The sequence below is a fragment of the Salmo salar genome, chromosome ssa25 (assembly GCF_905237065.1).
Source record: "Salmo salar chromosome ssa25, Ssal_v3.1, whole genome shotgun sequence".
NCBI lineage: Eukaryota > Metazoa > Chordata > Actinopteri > Salmoniformes > Salmonidae > Salmo > Salmo salar.
In genome coordinates this window covers 27,302,953-27,322,044 of record NC_059466.1, presented here as the reverse complement: position 1 = coordinate 27,322,044, position 19,092 = coordinate 27,302,953, and the positions used below count along the sequence as shown (strand labels likewise).

General features: G+C 47.3%; 1 pseudogene; it reads left to right on the top strand.

Annotated features, from left to right (window-relative positions):
• LOC106586405 (ceramide kinase-like protein) overlaps nt 1-19,092 on the top strand; it is an 83,345-nt pseudogene that overhangs the window by 60,594 nt on the left and 3,659 nt on the right.

The window sequence follows — 19,092 nt, the reverse complement described above, 5'->3', positions numbered from 1 at the left end:
AGTCCTTTTGTTCACCTGACCTAGAATTCCTCACAATCAAATGCCGACCGTATTATTTCCCAAGAGAATTCTCTTCAGTTATTGTCACAGCCATGTATATCAAATCAAATCAAATTGTATTTCTCACATGTGCCGAATACAACAGGTATTCCTTATTGTCACGACTTCAGCCGAAGTCGGTTTCTCTCCTTGTTCGGGCGGTGCTTTTCATTTTCCATTTGTTTTGTCTTGTTTTCTACACACCTGTTTTTCATTCCCCTAATTATTGTTCATGTATTTAACCCTCTATTTCCCCCATGGTGTTGTGCGGGATTGTTTTATGTCATGTTCGGTAATGTTGGTGACTGGTTATTTTGACGGGTGCTGTTTTTTGCCCGTGCGTAAAAGTTGATGTTCGTGTGTTTGTGTTTGGGCAAGTGTAGTGTTTCACCTTGCAACATTCATTATTGAGTAAAGTTACGTTGCTCCCAATTCTCTGCTCTCCTGCGCCTGACTGCATACACCAGCTACACCCACCATTATGACACTTACTGTCACAGTATCCACAGAAAATGGTGCCCCTCCTCGGCCGGGCGGCGCTCGCCGGTCGTCGTCGCCGGTCTACTAGCTGCCGCCGATCTGTGTTTCTGTGTTCATTGTGTTTTGTCTGTCTAGGTCCGCACCTGTTGTCATTTCTGTCATTAGTGGGGGGGTATTTAGTTTGTTCCTTTGGGGTTGTGTGTTGTGCGGGATTGTTTGTTTGTCAGCGGGTTTACGCTGTGGCCGTTTCTTCTCTATCGTTTTTATATTGGAGGATTTATTTTCTCGCCGGGCTGCGCCCCGTGCGTGATTTTCCCTTTGTGGATTACCTGTTTCCCTTTTGGGTATTGTGCACTCCCAGTGCCTTTTGATCACCTAGTGTTTGGGTGTGAATAAACTTCGAGCTACTGGCCGATATCTCCTGCATTTGACTCTACTCCTTCCTCCTGCCCTAAGTACCCGTGACAGAATCCCGCACCAGCAGGACCCGAAGCAACTTCAGTAGCTGAGCAGGTGTCGCAGCACGCCGGCCTCCTCCACCGCCTAGGCTCGGCGATGGACCAAGTACTGACCCGACTGGAGAGCTGGGAGAGAGGTACCTCCTCCACCAGACCAGCTCCAGTGGCTCAGCTGGCGCCCCTACCGACACCCCCTGAAGTGGGCTTGAGTGGGATTCGGATTACGCCACCGAGGGAATTTGATGGGACGGCCGCTGGGTGTAAGGGGTTCTTACTCCAAATCGAACTGTACCTGGCGACCGTCCGCCCCTCTCCCTCCGACGAGGAGAAAGTGAGCGTCCTCGTCTCCTGTCTTACGGGTAGAGCCCTGGAATGGGCCAACGCGGTATGGGAGGGCCCAGACTCGGCTCGGGACGACTACCCGGAGTTCACCCGTCGCTTCCGGGCGGTATTCGATCATCCCCCGGAGGGCAAGGCGGCGGGTGAGAGACTGTTTCATTTGAGACAGGGGACGAGGAGCGCTCAGGACTTCGCCTTGGAGTTCCGGACTCTCGCCGCGGGATCGGGGTGGAATGAGCGGGCCCTGATGGATCACTATCGCTGCAGTCTAAATGAGGATGTCCGTCGGGAGCTGGCTTGTAGGGACCACGCCATCACCCTCGACCAGCTGGTGGATTTATCCATCAGGCTGGACCACCTACTGGCTACCCGGGGACGTTCTAGTCGGGGTCTGTTCATTCCACCTCCCAGCCCTCCTGCTCCACTGCCCATGGAGATAGGAGGAGCTGCTCCGAGGAAGACCGGAGGGGGGGGCCTCTCCTGCACCCACTGTGGACGCAGAGGACACACTGCGGACCGGTGCTGGAGGGGTCCCCCCAGGAGTCCGGAGGGCAGGCAGAGCACTACATCAACCCCCCAGGTGAGTCAGCACCAGACACACCCAGAGCCCCCTGTCGACCACATGTACACTTCTGTTTGTTTTCCCGATTTTTTTTTTCTTCCCCTCACTCCCAGTATAAGGCACTAGTTGATTCAGGTGCAGCTGGGAGTTTTATGGACCGTGGGGTCGCTAATAGGTTAGGGATTCCCCTGGTTCAGCTGGACCACCCCTTCCCTGTGCACGCCCTAGATAGTCGACCGCTAGGGTCCGGCCAAGTGGAGGAGGTTACTGTGCCACTGGTTATGACGACGTGGGGGGGTCATGTGGAACCTATCAGCCTATACCTCATCGACTCCCCGGCGTTTCCGGTGGTACTGGGACTCCCCTGGCTAGCCACTCACAACCCTCAGATTTCGTGGAGGCAGAGGGCTCTTAAGGGGTGGTCAAGGGAGTGCTCAGGTGTAGGAGTTTCCATCGGTGCAACCACGGTGGAGAGTCCAGACCAAGTCTCTACCGTGCACATTCCTTCTGAATATGCCGATTTGGCTATCGCCTTCAGTAAAACGAAGGCAACTCAATTACCACCCCATCGACAGGGGGATTGTGCGATAAATCTCCAAGCTGACGCGGTCCTTCCTAGGAGTCATGTGTATCCTCTGTCTCAGGAGGAGACGGTGGCTATGGAGTCATACGTCACGGAGTCCTTGAGACAGGGATACATACGGCCATCTAAATCACCCGTCTCCTCGAGTTTCTTTTTTGTGAAGAAGAAGGGAGGAGGCCTGCGCCCGTGCATTGACTATAGAGGTCTAAATTCCATCACAGTGGGGTTCAGTTACCCACTACCTCTCATTGCTACGGCAGTGGAGTCATTCCACAGGGCGCGCTTCTTCACCAAACTAGATCTCAGGAGTGCGTATAATCTGGTGCGTATCTGAGGGGGAGACGAGTGGAAAACCGAATTTAGTACCACATCTGGCCATTATGAGTACCTCGTCATGCAGTATGGGTTAACCTCTATGGGACCGGCGGGACGAATTCGTCCCACCTACGTAACAGCCACTGCCATCCTGTGGCGCGATTTTCAAAATCTTCAAAATCATATTACTTCAATTTCTCAAACATATGACTATTTTACAGCCATTTAAAGATAAGACTCTCGTTAATCTAACCACACTGTCCGATTTCAAAAAGGCTTTACAACGAAAGCAAAACATTAGATTATGTCAGCAGAGTACCAAGCCAGAAATAATCAGACACCCATTTTTCAAGCCAGCATATAATGTCACCAAAACCCAGAAGACAGCTAAATGCAGCACTCACCTTTGATGATCTTCATCAGATGACAACCCTAGGACATTATGTTATACAATACATGCATGTTTTGTTCAATCAAGTTCATATTTATATCAAAAACCAGCTTTTTACATTAGCATGTGACGTTCAGAACTAGCATACCCCCGCAAACTTACGGGGAATTCGCTAACATTTTACTAAATTACTCACGATAAACGTTCACAAAAAGCATAACAATTATTTTAAGAATTATAGATACAGACCTCCTCTATGCACTCGATATGTCCGATTTTAAAATAGCTTTTTGGTGAAAGCACATTTTGCAATATTCTAAGTACATAGCCCAGGCATCACGGGCTCGCTATTTAGACACCCGGCAAGTTTAGCACTCACCATAATCATATTTACTATTATAAAAATGTCATTACCTTTTGTTGTCTTCGTCAGAATGCACACCCAGGACGTCTACTTCAATAACAAATGTTGGTTTGGTCCAAAATAATCCATCGTTATATCCGAATAGCGGCGTTTTGTTCGTATGCGTTCCAGACACTATCCGAAATAGTAAAGAAGTGTCGCGCTTGGCGCAATTCCTGACAATAAAATTCAAAGTATTCCATTGCCGTACGTCGAAGCATGTCAACCGCTGTTTAAAATCAATTTTTACGTCATTTTTCTCGTAGAAAAGCGATAAAATTCCGACAGGGAATCTCCTTTTCGGCAAACAGAGGAAAAAATCCTAAAGGCGGGGGCGGTCGGGGTCACGCGCATAAGCTAGTGTCTCTTGATGGGCCACTTGAGAAAGGCGATAATGTGTTTCAGCCTGGGGCTGGAATGACGACATTCTCTTTTTTCCCGGGCTCTGAGAGCCTATGGACGACGTGGGAAGTGTCACGTTAGAGCAGAGATCCTTAGTAAATGATAGAGATGGCAAAGAAGTTCCAGAAATGGTCAGACAGGCCACTTCCTGTAAAGGAATCTCTCAGGTTTTGACCTGCCATTTGAGTTCTGTTATACTCACAGACACCATTCAAACAGTTTTAGAAAATTTAGGGTGTTTTCTATCCATATGTAATAAGTATATGCATATTCTAGTTACTGAGTAGGAGTGGTAACCAGATTAAATCGGGTATGTTTTTTATCCAGCCGTGTCAATGCTGCCCCCTAGCCCTAACAGGTTAAAAAATGCTCCCGCTGTCTTCCAATCCTTTGTGGACGAGGTTCTCCGAGACATGCTCGGACAGGGGGTGGTGGTGTACATCGATGACATCTTGATCTACTCCGCCACCCGTGCCGAGCATGTGGCTTTGGTGCGCAGAGTGCTTGGGCGGCTGCTGGAGCATAACCTATACGTCAAGGCTGAGAAATGTGAGTTCTCCAAACGAGCCGTCTCTTTCCTAGGATATTGCATTTCCACCACAGGGGTGGTGATGGAATGTGACCGCGTTACGGCTGTGCGTAATTGGCCTACCCCTACCACGTTGAAGGAGGTGCAACGGTTTTTGGGGTTCGCCAATTATTACCGGAGGTTTATCCGGGGTTTTGGTCAGGTGGCAGCTCCCATTACCTCACTGCTGAAGGGGGGTCCGGTGTGGCTGCGGTGGTCGGCGGAGGCGGACAGGGCCTTCCGTCATCTGAAGGTTCTGTTTACTGACGCTCCGGTGCTGGCGCATCCGGATCCCTCTTTGCCATTCGTGGTGGAGGTGGACGCGTCCGAAGCTGGGGTAGGAGCAGTTCTGTCACAGCCTTCGGGCGCTCCTCTGAAGCTCCGCCCCTGCGCTTTCTTTTCTAGGAAGCTAAGCCCGGCGGAGCGCAACTACGATGTGGGGACAGGGAGTTGTTAGCTGTGGTCAAGGCTTTGACAGTGTGGAGACATTGGCTTGAGGGGGCACGTCACCCTTTTCTCATCTGGACCGACCACCGTAACCTGGAGTACATACGGGCAGCGAGGAGACTGAATCCTCGTCAAGCCAGGTGGGCTATGTTCTTTACTAGGTTTCAGTTCACCCTTTCATACATTCCGGGTTCTTGGAACCGGAAGGCCGACGCACTGTCGCGTCTCTATGACACCGAGGAGAGGACCATCGATCCCGCTCCCATACTCCCTGCGTCCTGTCTAGTGGCGCCGGTAGTATGGGAGGTGGATGCGGACATCGAGCGGGCGGTTCAGTCAGAACCCATTCCGCCTCAATGTCCCGCGGGTCTGAGGTTCGTTCCGCTTGGTGTTCGCGATCGCCTGATCCGATGGGCCCACACTTTACCCTCCTCGGGTCATCCTGGGGTGGAACGGACAGTGCGAGGCCTGAAAGGGAAGTACTGGTGGCCCACCTTGGCTGAGGATGTAAGACACTATGTCTCTTCCTGTTCGGTGTGTGCCCAGTGCAAGGCTCCTAGGCACCTGCCTCGAGGGAAACTACAGCCCCTCCCCGTTCCACAGCGACCTTGGTCTCACCTCTCGGTGGATTTCCTAACTGATCTCCCGCCATCTCAGGGGAACACGACGATCCTGGTTGTTGTGGATCGGTTCTCGAAGTCCTGCCGTCTGCTCCCGTTGCCCGGTCTTCCTACGGCCCTACAGACCGCGGAGGCCCTATTCACCCATGTCTTCCGGCACTACGGGGTGCCCGAGGACATCGTATCTGATCGGGGTCCCCAGTTCACCTCCAGAGTGTGGAGGTCGTTTATGGAGAGGCTGGGGGTCTCGGTCAGCCTGACCTCGGGTTTCCACCCCGAGAGTAATGGGCAGGTAGAACGCATCAACCAGGATATGGGCAGGTTTCTGCGGTCATATTTCCAGGACCGGCCAGGGGAGTGGTCGAGGTTCGTGCCATGGGCCGAGATGGCCCAGAACTCTCAACGCCACTCCTCCACTAACTTGTCACCTTTTCAAGTTGTATTAGGTTATCAGCCGGTCCTGGTGCCTTGGCAGCAGAGCCAGACGGAGGCCCCTGCGGTGGAGGAATGGGTACAGCGCTCTCAGGAGACCTGGAGGGCTGTCCAGGAGTGCCTGAAGCGGGCTATCGGGCGACAGAAGGAGAGCGCTGACCGCCGCCGCAGTGAGGCTCCCGTATACAATCCAGGGGATAGAGTCTGGCTCTCGACCCGGAACCTGCCCCTCCGCCTGCCCTGCCGGAAGCTGGGGCCGCGATTTGTGGGGCCGTTCAAAGTCCTGAGGAGAATAAATGAGGTGTGTTATAGGTTACAACTCCCTTCATATTACCGCATTAACCCCTCGTTTCATGTGTCTCTCCTCAGGCCGGTGGTAGCTGGTCCACTGCAGGACGCTGAGGTGCGGGAGGTCCCTCCGCCCCCCTGGACATCAGGGGGGCCCCGGCGTACACAGTCCGGGCCATCCTGGACTCCCGACGTCAGGTAGGGGGCCTGCAGTACCTCATGGACTGGGAGGGGTACGGCCCGGAGGAGAGGTGCTGGGTTCCGGTGGAGGACATTTTGGATCCCACTATGCTCCAGGAGTTCCATCGTCTCCGTCCGGACCGGCCGGCGCCTCGGCCTCCGGGTCGTCCCCGAGGCTGGCGTCGGCGCGCTGCGGGAGCCGTGCGTCAGGGGAGGGGTACTGTCACAGTATCCACAGAAAATGGTGCCCCTCCTCGGCACCGGTCGTCGTCGCCGGTCTACTAGCTGCCGCCGATCTGTGTTTCTGTGTTCATTGTGTTTTGTCTGTCTAGGTCCGCACCTGTTGTCATTTCTGTCATTAGTGGGGGGGTATTTAGTTTGTTCCTTTGGGTTTGTGTGTTGTGCGGGATTGTTTGTTTGTCAGCGGGTTTACGCTGTGGCCGTTTCTTCTCTATCGTTTTTATATTGGAGGATTTATTTTCTCGCCGGGCTGCGCCCCGTGCGTGATTTTCCCTTTGTGGATTACCTGTTTCCCTTTTGGGTATTGTGCACTCCCAGTGCCTTTTGATCACCTAGTGTTTGGGTGTGAATAAACTTCGAGCTACTGGACGATATCTCCTGCATTTGACTCTACTCCTTCCTCCTGCCCTAAGTACCCGTGACACTTACAGTGAAATGCTTATTTACAAGCCCTAACCAACAATGCAGTTAAAAAATATATATAAAATACCTTACAAAAAATTAAAATAAATAAATACAAGTAACAAATAATGAAAGAGCAGCAGTAAAATAACAATAGCGAGGCTACATACAGGGGGTACCAGTACAGAGTCACTGTGCAGGGGCACCGGTTAGTCGAGGTAATTGAGGTAATATGTACATGTACAGTGCAAGTCGGAAGTTTACATACACTTAGGTTGGAGTCATTAAAACTTGTTTTTCAAACACTCCACAAATTCCTTGTTAACAAACTATAGCTTGGGAAGTCGGTTAGGACATCTACTTTGTGCATGAAAAAAGTAATTTTTCCAACAATTGTTTACAGAGAGATTATTTCACTTATAATTCACTGTATCACAATTCCAGCGGGTCAGAAGTTTACATACACTAAGTTGACTGTGCCTTTAAACAGCTTGGAAAATTCCAGAAAATGTTGTCATGGCTTTAAAAGCTTCTGATAGGCTAAATTACATCATTTGAGTCAATTAGAGGTATACCTGTGGATGTATTTCAAGGCCTATTTTCAAACTCAGTGCCTCATTCTTTGACATCATGGGAAAAAAAGGTTTGGTTCATCTTTGGGGGCAATTTCCAAACACCTGAAGGTCCCACGTTCATCTGTACAAACAATAGTACCAAGTATAAACACCATGGGACCACGCAGCCGTCATACCGCTCAGGAAGGAGACGCATTCTGTCTCCTAGAGATGAATGTACTTTGGTGCGAAAAGTGCAAATCAATCCCAGAACAACAGCAAAGGACCTTGTGAAGATGCTGGATGAAAACAGGTACAAAAGTAACTATATCCACAGTAAAACGAATCCTATATCGACATAACCTGAAAGGCCGCTCAGCAAGGAAGAAGCCACTGCTCCAAAACCGCCATAAAAAAGCCAGACTACAATTTGCAAATGCACATGTGGACAAAGATCGTACTTTTTGGAGAAATGTCCTCTGGTCTGATGAAACAAAAATAGAACTGTTTGGCCATAATGACCATCATTATGTTTGGAGGAAAAAGGGGGATGCTTGCAAGCCGAAGAACACCATCCCAACCATCAAGCAGCATCATGTTGTGGGGGTGCTTTGCTGCAGGAGGGACTGGTGCACTTCACAAAATAGATGGCATCATGAGGTAGGAAAATGATGTGGATATATTGAAGCAACTCAAGACATCATTTAGGAAGTTAAAGCTGGGTCTCAAATGGGTATTCCAAAAGGACAATGACCCCAAGAATACTTCCAAAGTTGTGGCAAAATGGCTTAAGGACAACAAAGTCAAGGCATTGGAGTGGCCATCACAAAGCCCTGACCTCAATCCCATAGAACATTTGTGGGCAGAACTGAAAAAGCATGTGCGAGCAAGGAGGCCTACAAACCTGACTCAGTTACACCAGCTCTGTCAGGAGGAATGGGCAAATGTTCACCCAACTTATTGTGGGAAGCTTGTGGAAGGCTACCCGAAATGTTTGATCCAAGTTAACCAATTTAAAGTCAATGCTACCAAATACTAATTGAGTGTATGTAAACTTCTGACCCACTGGGAATGTGATGAAAGTAACCTGTTAGGGCTAGGGGGCAGTATTGACACGGCTGGATAAAAAACATACCCGATTTCATCTGGTTACCACTCCTACCCAGTAACTAGAATATGCATATACTTATTACATATGGATAGAAAACACCCTAAATTTTCTAAAACTGTTTGAATGGTGTCTGTGAGTATAACAGAACTCAAATGGCAGGTCAAAACCTGAGAGATTCCTTTACAGGAAGTGGCCTGTCTGACCATTTCTTGAACTTCTTTTCCATCTCTATCATTTACTAAGGATCTCTGCTCTAACGTGACACTTCCCACGTCGTCCATAGGCGCTCAGAGCCCGGGAAAAAACAGAATGTCGTCATCCCAGCCCCAGGCTGAAACACATTATCGCCTTTCTCAAGTGGCCGATCAAGGGACACTGGGCTTATGCGCGTGACCCGACCGCCCCCGCCTTTGGGATTTTTTTCCTCTGTTTGCCGAAAAGGAGATTCCCTGTCGGAATATTATCGCTTTTCTACGAGAAAAATGGCGTAAAAATTGATTTTAAACAGCGGTTGACATGCTTCGAAGTACGGTAATGGAATATTTAGAATTTTATTGTCACGAATTGCGCCATGCGCGCGACACTTCTTTACTATTTCGGATAGTGTCTGGAACGCACGAACAAAACGCCGCTATTCGGATATAACGATGGATTATTTTGGACCAAACCAACATTTGTCATTGAAGTAGCAGTCCTGGGTGTGCATTCTGACGAAGACAACAAAAGGTAATCAAACTTTTATAATAGTAAATATGAATATGGTGAGTGCTAAACTTGCCGGGTGTCTAAATAGCGAGCCCGTGATGCCTGGGCTATGTACTTAGAATATTGCAAAATGTGCTTTCACCAAAAAGCTATTTTAAAATCGGACATTTAACGAGTGCATAGAGGAGGTCTGTATCTATAATTCTTAAAATAATTGTTATGCTTTTTGTGAACGTTTATCGTGAGTAATTTAGTAAAATGTTAGCGAATTCCCCGGAAGTATGCTAGTTCTGAACGTCACATGCTAATGTAAAAAGCTGGTTTTTGATATAAATATGAACTTGATTGAACAAAACATGCATGTATTGTATAACATAATGTCCTAGGGTTGTCATCTGATGAAGATCATCAAAGGTGAGTGCTGCATTTAGCTGTCTTCTGGGTTTTGGTGACATTATATGCTGGCTTGAAAAATGGGTGTCTGATTATTTCTGGCTTGGTACTCTGCTGACATAATCTAATGTTTTGCTTTCGTTGTAAAGCCTTTTTGAAATCGGACAGTGTGGTTAGATTAACGAGAGTCTTGTCTTTAAATAGCTGTAAAATAGTCATATGTTTGAGAAATTGAAGTAATAGGATTTTTAAGGTTTTGAAAATCGCGCCACAGGCTGCCAGTGGCTGTTACGTAGGTCCCACCTAGCCCATAGAGGATATAAAAGCTGAAATAAATCATTCTCTCTACTATTATTCTAACATTTCATATTTTTAAAATAAAGTGGTGATCCTAACTGACCTAAGACAGGACATTTTTACTAGGATTAAATGTCAGGAATTGTGAAAAACTGAGTTTAAATGTATTTGGCTAAGGTGTATGTAAACTTCCGACTTCAACTGTAGGTAAAGTGACTGTTGCATAGATAATAACAGAGAGTAGCAGCGGTGTAAAAGAGGAGGGGGGGGGGGGGTGGCAATGCAAATAGTCTGGGTTGCCATTTGATTAGATGTTTTGGAATCTTATGGCTTGGGTGTAGAAGCTGTTTAGAAGCCTCTTGGACCTCGAGTTAGCGCTCCGGTACCGCTTGCCATGCGGTAGCAGAGAGAACATTCTATGACTAGGGTGGCTGGAGTATTTGGCCATTTTTAGGGCCTTCCTCTGACACCACCTGGTATAGAGGTCCTGGATGGCAGGAAGTGCTGGGCCGATGTACTTGCCATATGCATTACCCTCTGTAGTGCCTTGTGGTTGGAGACCGAGCAGTTGGCATACCTGGCAGTGGTGCAACCAGTCAGGATGCTCTCGATGGTGCAGCTGAAGAACCTTTTGAGGATCTGAGGACCCATGTCAAAACTTGTCAGTCTCCTGAGGGGGAATTGGTTTTGTCGTGCCCTCTTCACGTCTGTCTTGGTGTGCTTGGACCTTGTTAGTTTGTTGGTGATGTGGACACCAAGGAACTTGAAGCTCTCAACCTGCTCCATTACAGTCCCATCGATGAGAATGGAGGCGTCTTCGGTCCTCCTTTTCCTGTAGTCCACAATCATCTCCTTTGTCTTGATCACATTGAGGGAGAGGTTGTTGTCGTGGCACCACATGGCCAGGTCTCTGACCTCCTCTCTATAGGCTGTCTCGTCCTTGTCGGTGTTCAGGCCTACCACTGTCGTGTCATCTGCAAACTTAATGATGGTGTTGGAGTTGTGCTTGGCCGCGCATTCATGAGTGAACAAGGAGTACAGGAGGGGACTGAGCACACACCCCTGAGGGGGCCCCGTGTTGAGGATCAGCGTGGTGGATGTGTTGTTACCTACCCTTTACACCTGGAGGCGGCCCGTCAGGAAGTCCAGGATCCAGTTGCAGAGGGAGGTGTTTTGTCCCAGGGTCCTTAGCTTAGTGATGAGCTTTGAGGGCATGTTGAACGCTGAGCTGTAGTTAATGAATAGCATTCTCACATATGTGTTCTTTTTGTCTAGGTGGGAAAGGGCAGTGTGGAGTGCAATAGAGATTGCATCATCTTTGGATCTGTTAGGGTGGTATGCAAATTGGAGTGGGTCTCGGGTTTCTGGGATAATGGTGTTGATGTGAGCCATGACCAGCCTTCCAAAGCACTCCATGGCTACGGACGTGAGTGCTACGGGTCGGTAGTCATTTAGGCAGGTTACCTTAGTGTTCTTGGGCACAGGGACTATGGTGGTCTGCTTGAAACATATTGGTATTACAGACTCAGACAGGGAGAGATTGAAAATGTCAGTGAAGACACTTGCCAGTTGGTCAGCGCGTGTTCGGGGTACAGGTCCTGGTAATCCGTCTGGCCCTGTTGCCTTATGAATGTTGACCTGTTTAAAGGTCTTATTCACATCGGCTGCGGAGAGCATGATCACACAGTCGCCCGGAACAGCTAATGCTCTCATGCATGTTTCAGTGTTACTTGCCTCAAAGCGAGGTTTGAAGTAATTTAGCTCGTCTGATAGGCTCGTGTCACTGTGCAGCTCTCGGGCTGGGCTTCCCTTTGTAGTCTGTAATAGTTTGCAAGCCCTGCCACATCCAACGAGCGATACCACGACAGCCCTCAAGGAACTTCACTGAATTTACTGGACTTGATGCAAACTGGAAAACATACATCCTGAGGCTGCATTTATTGTAGCTGGGGATTTTAACAAAGCCAATTTGAGGAAAAGGCTACCTAAATTCTATCAGCATATCGACTGTAGCACTAGCGCTGGAAAAACACTGGGCCATTGTTACTATAAAAACACTGGACCATTGTTACTCTAACTCCTATAGGAAGAAACTAAAACAGGAAGTACCCGTGCCAAGGACTATTCAACGCTGGTTTGACCAATCGGAAACCACGATTGTTTTGATCACGTGGACTTGAATATGTTCTGGGTAGCCTCAGAGAATAATATCGACGTATACACTGATTCGGTGAGTGAGTTTTTAAGGAAGTGTATAGGAGATGTTGTACCCACTGTCTATTAAAACCTACCCGAACTAGAAACCGTTGATTGAAAGCAACATTCGCGCAAAACTGAAAGTGAATACCATTGCATTTAACCATGGCAAGACGACTGGGAATATGGCAGAATACAAACAGAGTAGTCATTCCCTCTGCAAAGCAATCAAACAAGCAAAATGTCAGTATTGAGACAAAGTGGAGTCACAATTCAACGGCTCAGACGTGAGGCGGATGTGGCAGGGTCAACAGAAAATCATGGACTACAAAAAGAAAACCAGCCACGTCGCGGACACCGACATCTTGCTTCCAGGACTGTGGGCTCTCCTTCTCCGTGGCCAACGTGAGTAAGACATTTAAACGTGTTAACCCTCCAAAGGCAGCCGGCCCAGACGGCATCATGAGCCGCGTTCTCAGAGCATGCGCAGACCAGCTGGCTGGTGTGTTTACGGACATATTCAATCTCTCCCTATCCCAGTCTGCTGTCCAAACATGCTTCAAGATGGCCACCATTGTTCCTGTACCCAAGAATGCAAAGGTAACTGAACTAAATTACTATTGCTCTGTAGCACTCACTTCTGTCATCATGAAGTGCTTTGAGTGACTAGTCAAGGATCATATCACCTCCACCTCCACATTCAACACCTTAGTACCCTCCAAGCTCATCATTAAGCTTGAGGCCCTAGGTCTCAACCCTGCCCTGTGCAATTGAGTCCTGGACTTCCTGACAGGCCACCCCCAGGTGGTGAAGGTAGGAAACACTGGGGCCCCACAAGGGTGCGTGCAAAGCCCCCTCCTGTACTCTCTGTTCACCCATGACTGCGTGGCCATGCACGCCTCCAACTCAATCATCAAGTTTGCAGACGACACAACAGTAGTAGGCTTGATTACCAACAACGACGCAACAGCTTACAAGGAGGAGGTGAGGGCTCTCGGAGTGTGGTGTCAGGAAAATAACCTCTCACTCAAAGTCAATAAAACAAAGGAGTTTAGGAAACAGCAGAGGAAGCACATCGACGGGACAGCAGTGGAGAAGGTGGAAAGTTTTAAGTTCCTCAGCGTACATATCACTGACACACTGAAATGGTCCACCCACACAGACAGTGTGGTGAAGAAGGCGCAACAGCGCCTCTTCAACCTCAGGAGGCTGACGAAATGTGTCTTATCACCTAAACTTTTACAGATGCTCAATCGAGAGCATCCTGTCGGGCTGTATCACCGCCTGGTAAGGCAACTGCACCACCCACAACCGCAGGGCTCTCCAGTGGGTGGTGCGGTCTGCACAACACATCACCGGGGGCGAACTACCTGCCCTCCAGGACACCTACATCACCCGATGTCACAGGAAGGCCAAAAAGATCATCAAGGACAACAACCAACCGAGCTCCTGCCTGTTCACCCTACTATCATCCAGAAGGCGAGGTCAGTACAGGTGCATCAAAGCTAGGACCGAGAGACTGAAAAACAGCTTCTATCTCAAGGCCATCAGACTGTTAAACAGCCATCACTAGCACAGAGAGGCTGCTGCCTACATACAGACTTGAAATAATTGGCCAGTTTAATAAATGGAACATTAGTCACTTTAATAACGTCACTTTAATAATGTTTACATATCTTGCATTACTCAACTCATATGTATATACTCTATTCTATACTATATATTGCTTCTTAGCCTATGCTGCTCTGACATTGCTTATCCATATATTTAAATATATTCTTATTTCATTCCTTACTTAGATTGTGTGTATTAGGTATTTGTTGTGGAATTGTTAGATATTACTTGTTAGATGTTGCTGCGCTGTCGGAACTAGAAGCACAAGCATTTCGCTACACTCGCAATAACATCTGCTAAACATGTGCATGTGACCAATACGATTTGATTTGATGCAGAACATTTTGTGTACAGTACAAAATGTAATCCTATTGAAACAATCACGCATGCTACAATAGACTTCTATTATTAAACAAATGTTGACCTCAACTATACGAGATAACCCTACTCTTCATTAAATCCTCTCTGTCTTACATTATAGGCCATATGGTGCTGTAATCCATAGCTCTAACACAGAACTAGGAGGGACTTCTAGCAACAGCAATAGAACATGCAGTTCAGTCAGTCCAGTTCTGTCAGCGGTTATGTTGATAGATGATTGGAATTGTATTCAGATTCTTCTACACAGAATAGCATTCACACTTTATTCTGAATAACCAATATGGAGGAGAATCAGATAATTAAATGATGAACAGATTGTCTCCCTGTCTCAGCATCTTATTCAGAAAATGCAAACAAACAACATTTCCGAAGTTTTGACATGTCTGAATCTCATTTTGACATGTCTGAATTTCAAATCTCACCTGATTAGAAACAAGGCAAAAGTAAACATGTTGTCCCTGGCCTTCCCTGTGGCTCATTTGGTAGAGCATGGTGTGTGCAACGCCAGGGTTGTGGGTTCAATTCCCACGGGGGGTGCCAGCACAACAAACAAAAAAAATTCTGAAATGTATGCATTCACTACTGTAAGTCGCTCTGGATAAGAGCGTCTGCTAAATGACTGAAATGTAAATGTCCCACACTAATGATGCAGCGCCCCCCTTGGGCCAATGAGTGACAACAATTCAAGCTCAAACGAGACAGGATATATGCTTGATCAAAGTTTTGAATTTTAGTTTGGCCTATCAGTGTAATTATGTAACTGCCGGATCTATATGGCAAGATGCATCATTCACCCAAGTTTCGTCAAAATCGGGCCGTGGAGTCGGAGATATTGCGTGTGACTAATGAACAAACGTACGGACGGAGACAGATCCACAGTCCCCCTTCCGATTTAATCGTGGGGGACAACAACGATGTGAAAATAGAAATAAGAAAGAAATAAGCGAAAGACAAAGGACAGAGCCCTCCACACAACCTATCCAATTAGTTTTGCAAGAGAGAAAGCTTGGTGACAGCTTGGTAATTAAGTTCTGTCTCCTATGGCTGCTGGGTGCATCACTAACCATGATCAAAAAGGATGCAGCGCCCCCCCTTGGGCTTTTCAGTGTAATTTTGTAAATGACGAATTTCTATGGCTAGATGCATCATTCACCAAGTTTCATCAAAATCGGGCCAGTGGTGTCTGAGATATTGCGTGTGACTAACATATGTAGAGTTGATTACTATAGCACCCCCCTTGGGTCAATCAATATAATTTTGTAAATGCTGGCTCTCTATGGCAAGACGCATCATTCACCCTAGTTTTGTCAAAATCAGGCAGTGGTGTCGGAGATATCGTGTGGGTTAGCTAGACTCATGTCCCTTAGCATGTGCCCGTTACAGCACCACCATGTGGTCGATATGAATGTTCTTGCATATGTGAGTCTGGACAGTGTTTGCAACATGTGTACCAAATTGTGTTATAATACAAATATCCTTTACTGACTTATATGCACTTATGTTCCAGACCACATCCACGTGAATGTTTATTGGTCAATAGCGGCCATGTTGTTTTAGTTACTAGTCTGGAAAATATTGCGCTGAGAGATGTCCGTAGATGTCACATATCAAGTTTCATGTAGATCGGTCATTCGGTGCTAGAACAGTAGCGTTTTTCACAAAATACTAAATGGCGGAAAATCCATCATGGCGGACCTCATGGATCCCTGAGGCCAATTTCTTCCTTGTGAGGAGAGGGAAATTTCATGACTTTCGGTCAAATTTAGCATTTTTTATTTCTTGTTATAGTGCCACCATCTGGCCAATCAGTGTAATGTTGTAAATGCTGGATCTCTATGGCAAGAGGCATCATTCACCTAAGTTTAATCAAAATTGGACCAGAGCTGTCTGAGATATCAAATCAATTGAAATGTTATTAGTCACATGCGCCAAATACAACAACTGTAGACCTTACAGTGAAATGCTTACTTACAAGCCCCTAACCAACAATGCAGTTTAAAATATATGAATAAGAAATAAAAGTAACAAGTAGTTAAAGAGCAGCAGTAAAATAACAATAGCGAGACTATATACAGAGGGTACCGGAGTGAATGTGTGGGGTCACCGGTTAGTCGAGGTAATTGAGGTAATATGTACATATAGGTAGAGTTATTAAAGTGACTATGCATAGATAATAACAGAGAGTAGCAGCGGCATAAACGGGGGGGGGCAATGCAAATAGTCTGGGTAGCCATTTGACTAGATGTTCATTGCGTGTGTGACTAACGAACGTATGAACGAATGCACGGATGAGAACAGACGCACAGATCCACAGTCCCCTCCCCGATTTCATCGTGGATGACAATTAACTGACAGACAAAATGTTTGGGTTATAAGCAAAATAATGTAAACAAGAACACAGAACACTTGATACGAACAGGGAATGGCGATGCTTATTTACGGCGGGTCGATATAGGGCTTGTTGGTTTTCTAATTAAGTCATATTTATGCATGTGAATAAGGCCAACTGGCAGGATGTTTTAGACCTTCATGAATATTCATGAGTTATGAGGTCAGGAGCCATATATTATATGGGCGAGACAGAAAGATGTCAGGAATGTGTATAGGCCAATAAGATGGGACCTGTGTCTGTCCCATCATAAGCCTATATTGCCACAAGAGCAATGGCAATGACCATGGCATAGTCTGATATATTGGAAGTTATAAACCAGAGATTAATAATTGCCCATTTTGATACTGGACTAAACATAGGCCTACACCTGAAGTGAAAGAATGCCATACACGTACCAGTTACATCTCAATCTCTGACAGAGAACCCGTCACCGAGTAGAAGCATGTCATTCAAGCTGCAGCACCAGGATGCCAACTTCATACAGTACATTAATCAATATCTGTCATATCTATTCTTCTTCTCTCTTCCCTCTCTTTGTCTCCTGTCTGTGTTACTATAGGAGGTAGATGTGTGTAGTTTCAGTTCTCTGGGTCGCCTCCTGCGTTTCGGCTTCTCTGCCATGTTTGGTTTTGGCGGGCGGACGCTGGCCCTGGCGGAAAGGCATCAATGGATGCCACCTGGGCAGAAACGGGAGTTCGCTGTGATCAAAACGCTAGCAAACCTCAAGTAAGTCTCTCACTAGAACCCTAAAACTCAACTCTGGACCTCGAAGCCAGTTCCACTGTGCTTTTCATTGTTCCCCTCTAATCAGGGACTGATTTACACCTGGGACATCAGGTGGGCGCAATTCATTATCAGGTAGAACAGATAACCAGCAGGCTCTGGACCTCGTAGGGTAAGAGTTGAATACACCTGCTCTAGAGAGTCACACACACACACACACACACACACACACACACAATGATGCATCTGAAAATTTGGGGATGAAAACTTTTCTATATGTTATCTTTTATAGTGTGACACTGTCCATCACTGAAACCCTGTCTTCTCTAGAAGAGCAAGTGTTGTGGATGACCAACCAGGGTCTGTTCCTCAATGTCAGTATCATGGCCATCCCCTGTCTCTGCTCCATGACCCCCAGGGGCCTGGCCCCTAACACCAGGTATGTGGGTCTCTCTTAACACAATCACCTCCTGCATATGTGAGTACAATACATGCATACAAACCTGCATCCATGCCTGCATGTGCGTGAGTGCATGCAAGCCTGCATCTGTGCCTAGTAATGTATATATGCGTGTGGTTGACTGAGCATTGAGCAATGTGCATGAACTACGTCCTGGACCAGTGATAATGGCATGGGGTTACCGAGCTGCCATGTCGTGCTGTGTTATGCAGGGAAGGCCTGCCCACTCCAAGACCTCTCAATCACGGTTGACAACTCCACGGTGTCCCCCTCCCAGAGAGCAAAGAACCTTGACGTGACCCTGGGCAACACCCTGTCGTTCTCTGCAAAAATCAAAGCAGTGACTCGCTTCTGCAGGTTCATGCTCTTCAACATCCGTAGAGTACGACCTTAACTCACACAGGAAGCGGCGCAGATCCTAATCCAGGCACTTGTCGACTTCCGTCTGGACTACTGCAACTCGCTGTTGGCTGGGCTCCCTGCTTGTGTCATCAAACCCCTGCAACTTATCCAGAACGCTGCAGCTTGTCTGGTGTTCAACCTTCCCAAGCCCAGCCTCCATGCCCGGCCTGTTATCCCCCAGGTAGGGTGAGGAGTCCACTTCCGGTGGGGGGTCGGTACCATACATGGGACATACTAGCCAGTTCCAGGTAATCCAATGAGATTGGGATCAGTGTTTGGATCAGACTACTGAGGTCAAAGGCTTCTAACTGGACTACTGAGCACATAACGACTCTGATTTAAGGGAGTGCCAGAACTTAATTAAAGAGAATGGCAAAGCTTATTAAAGGGAGTGTCAGAGAGGGAGGACTTAAAGACAAGAGCATATGTGGGCACTGCAGGACCAGGCCTCCTAGGTGGCTCAGTCTGTGTCCCAAATGGCATCCTATTCCCTATATAGTGCACTACTATATAGTGATTTATATGGGGAATAGGGTTTCATTTTGGACCCAGCTCCAGTGTGAATCTGGCCACAGTAATGATATAGCATGTAGTAGAACAACAGGCCTCACACAGTGCAGTGGAACCACACTGTGTATTATAGCATCATCAACCTTAACTACACAAGACAGAAACAGTAGGAGTATTTGTAAATATAGCATGGTTGATGTAGACA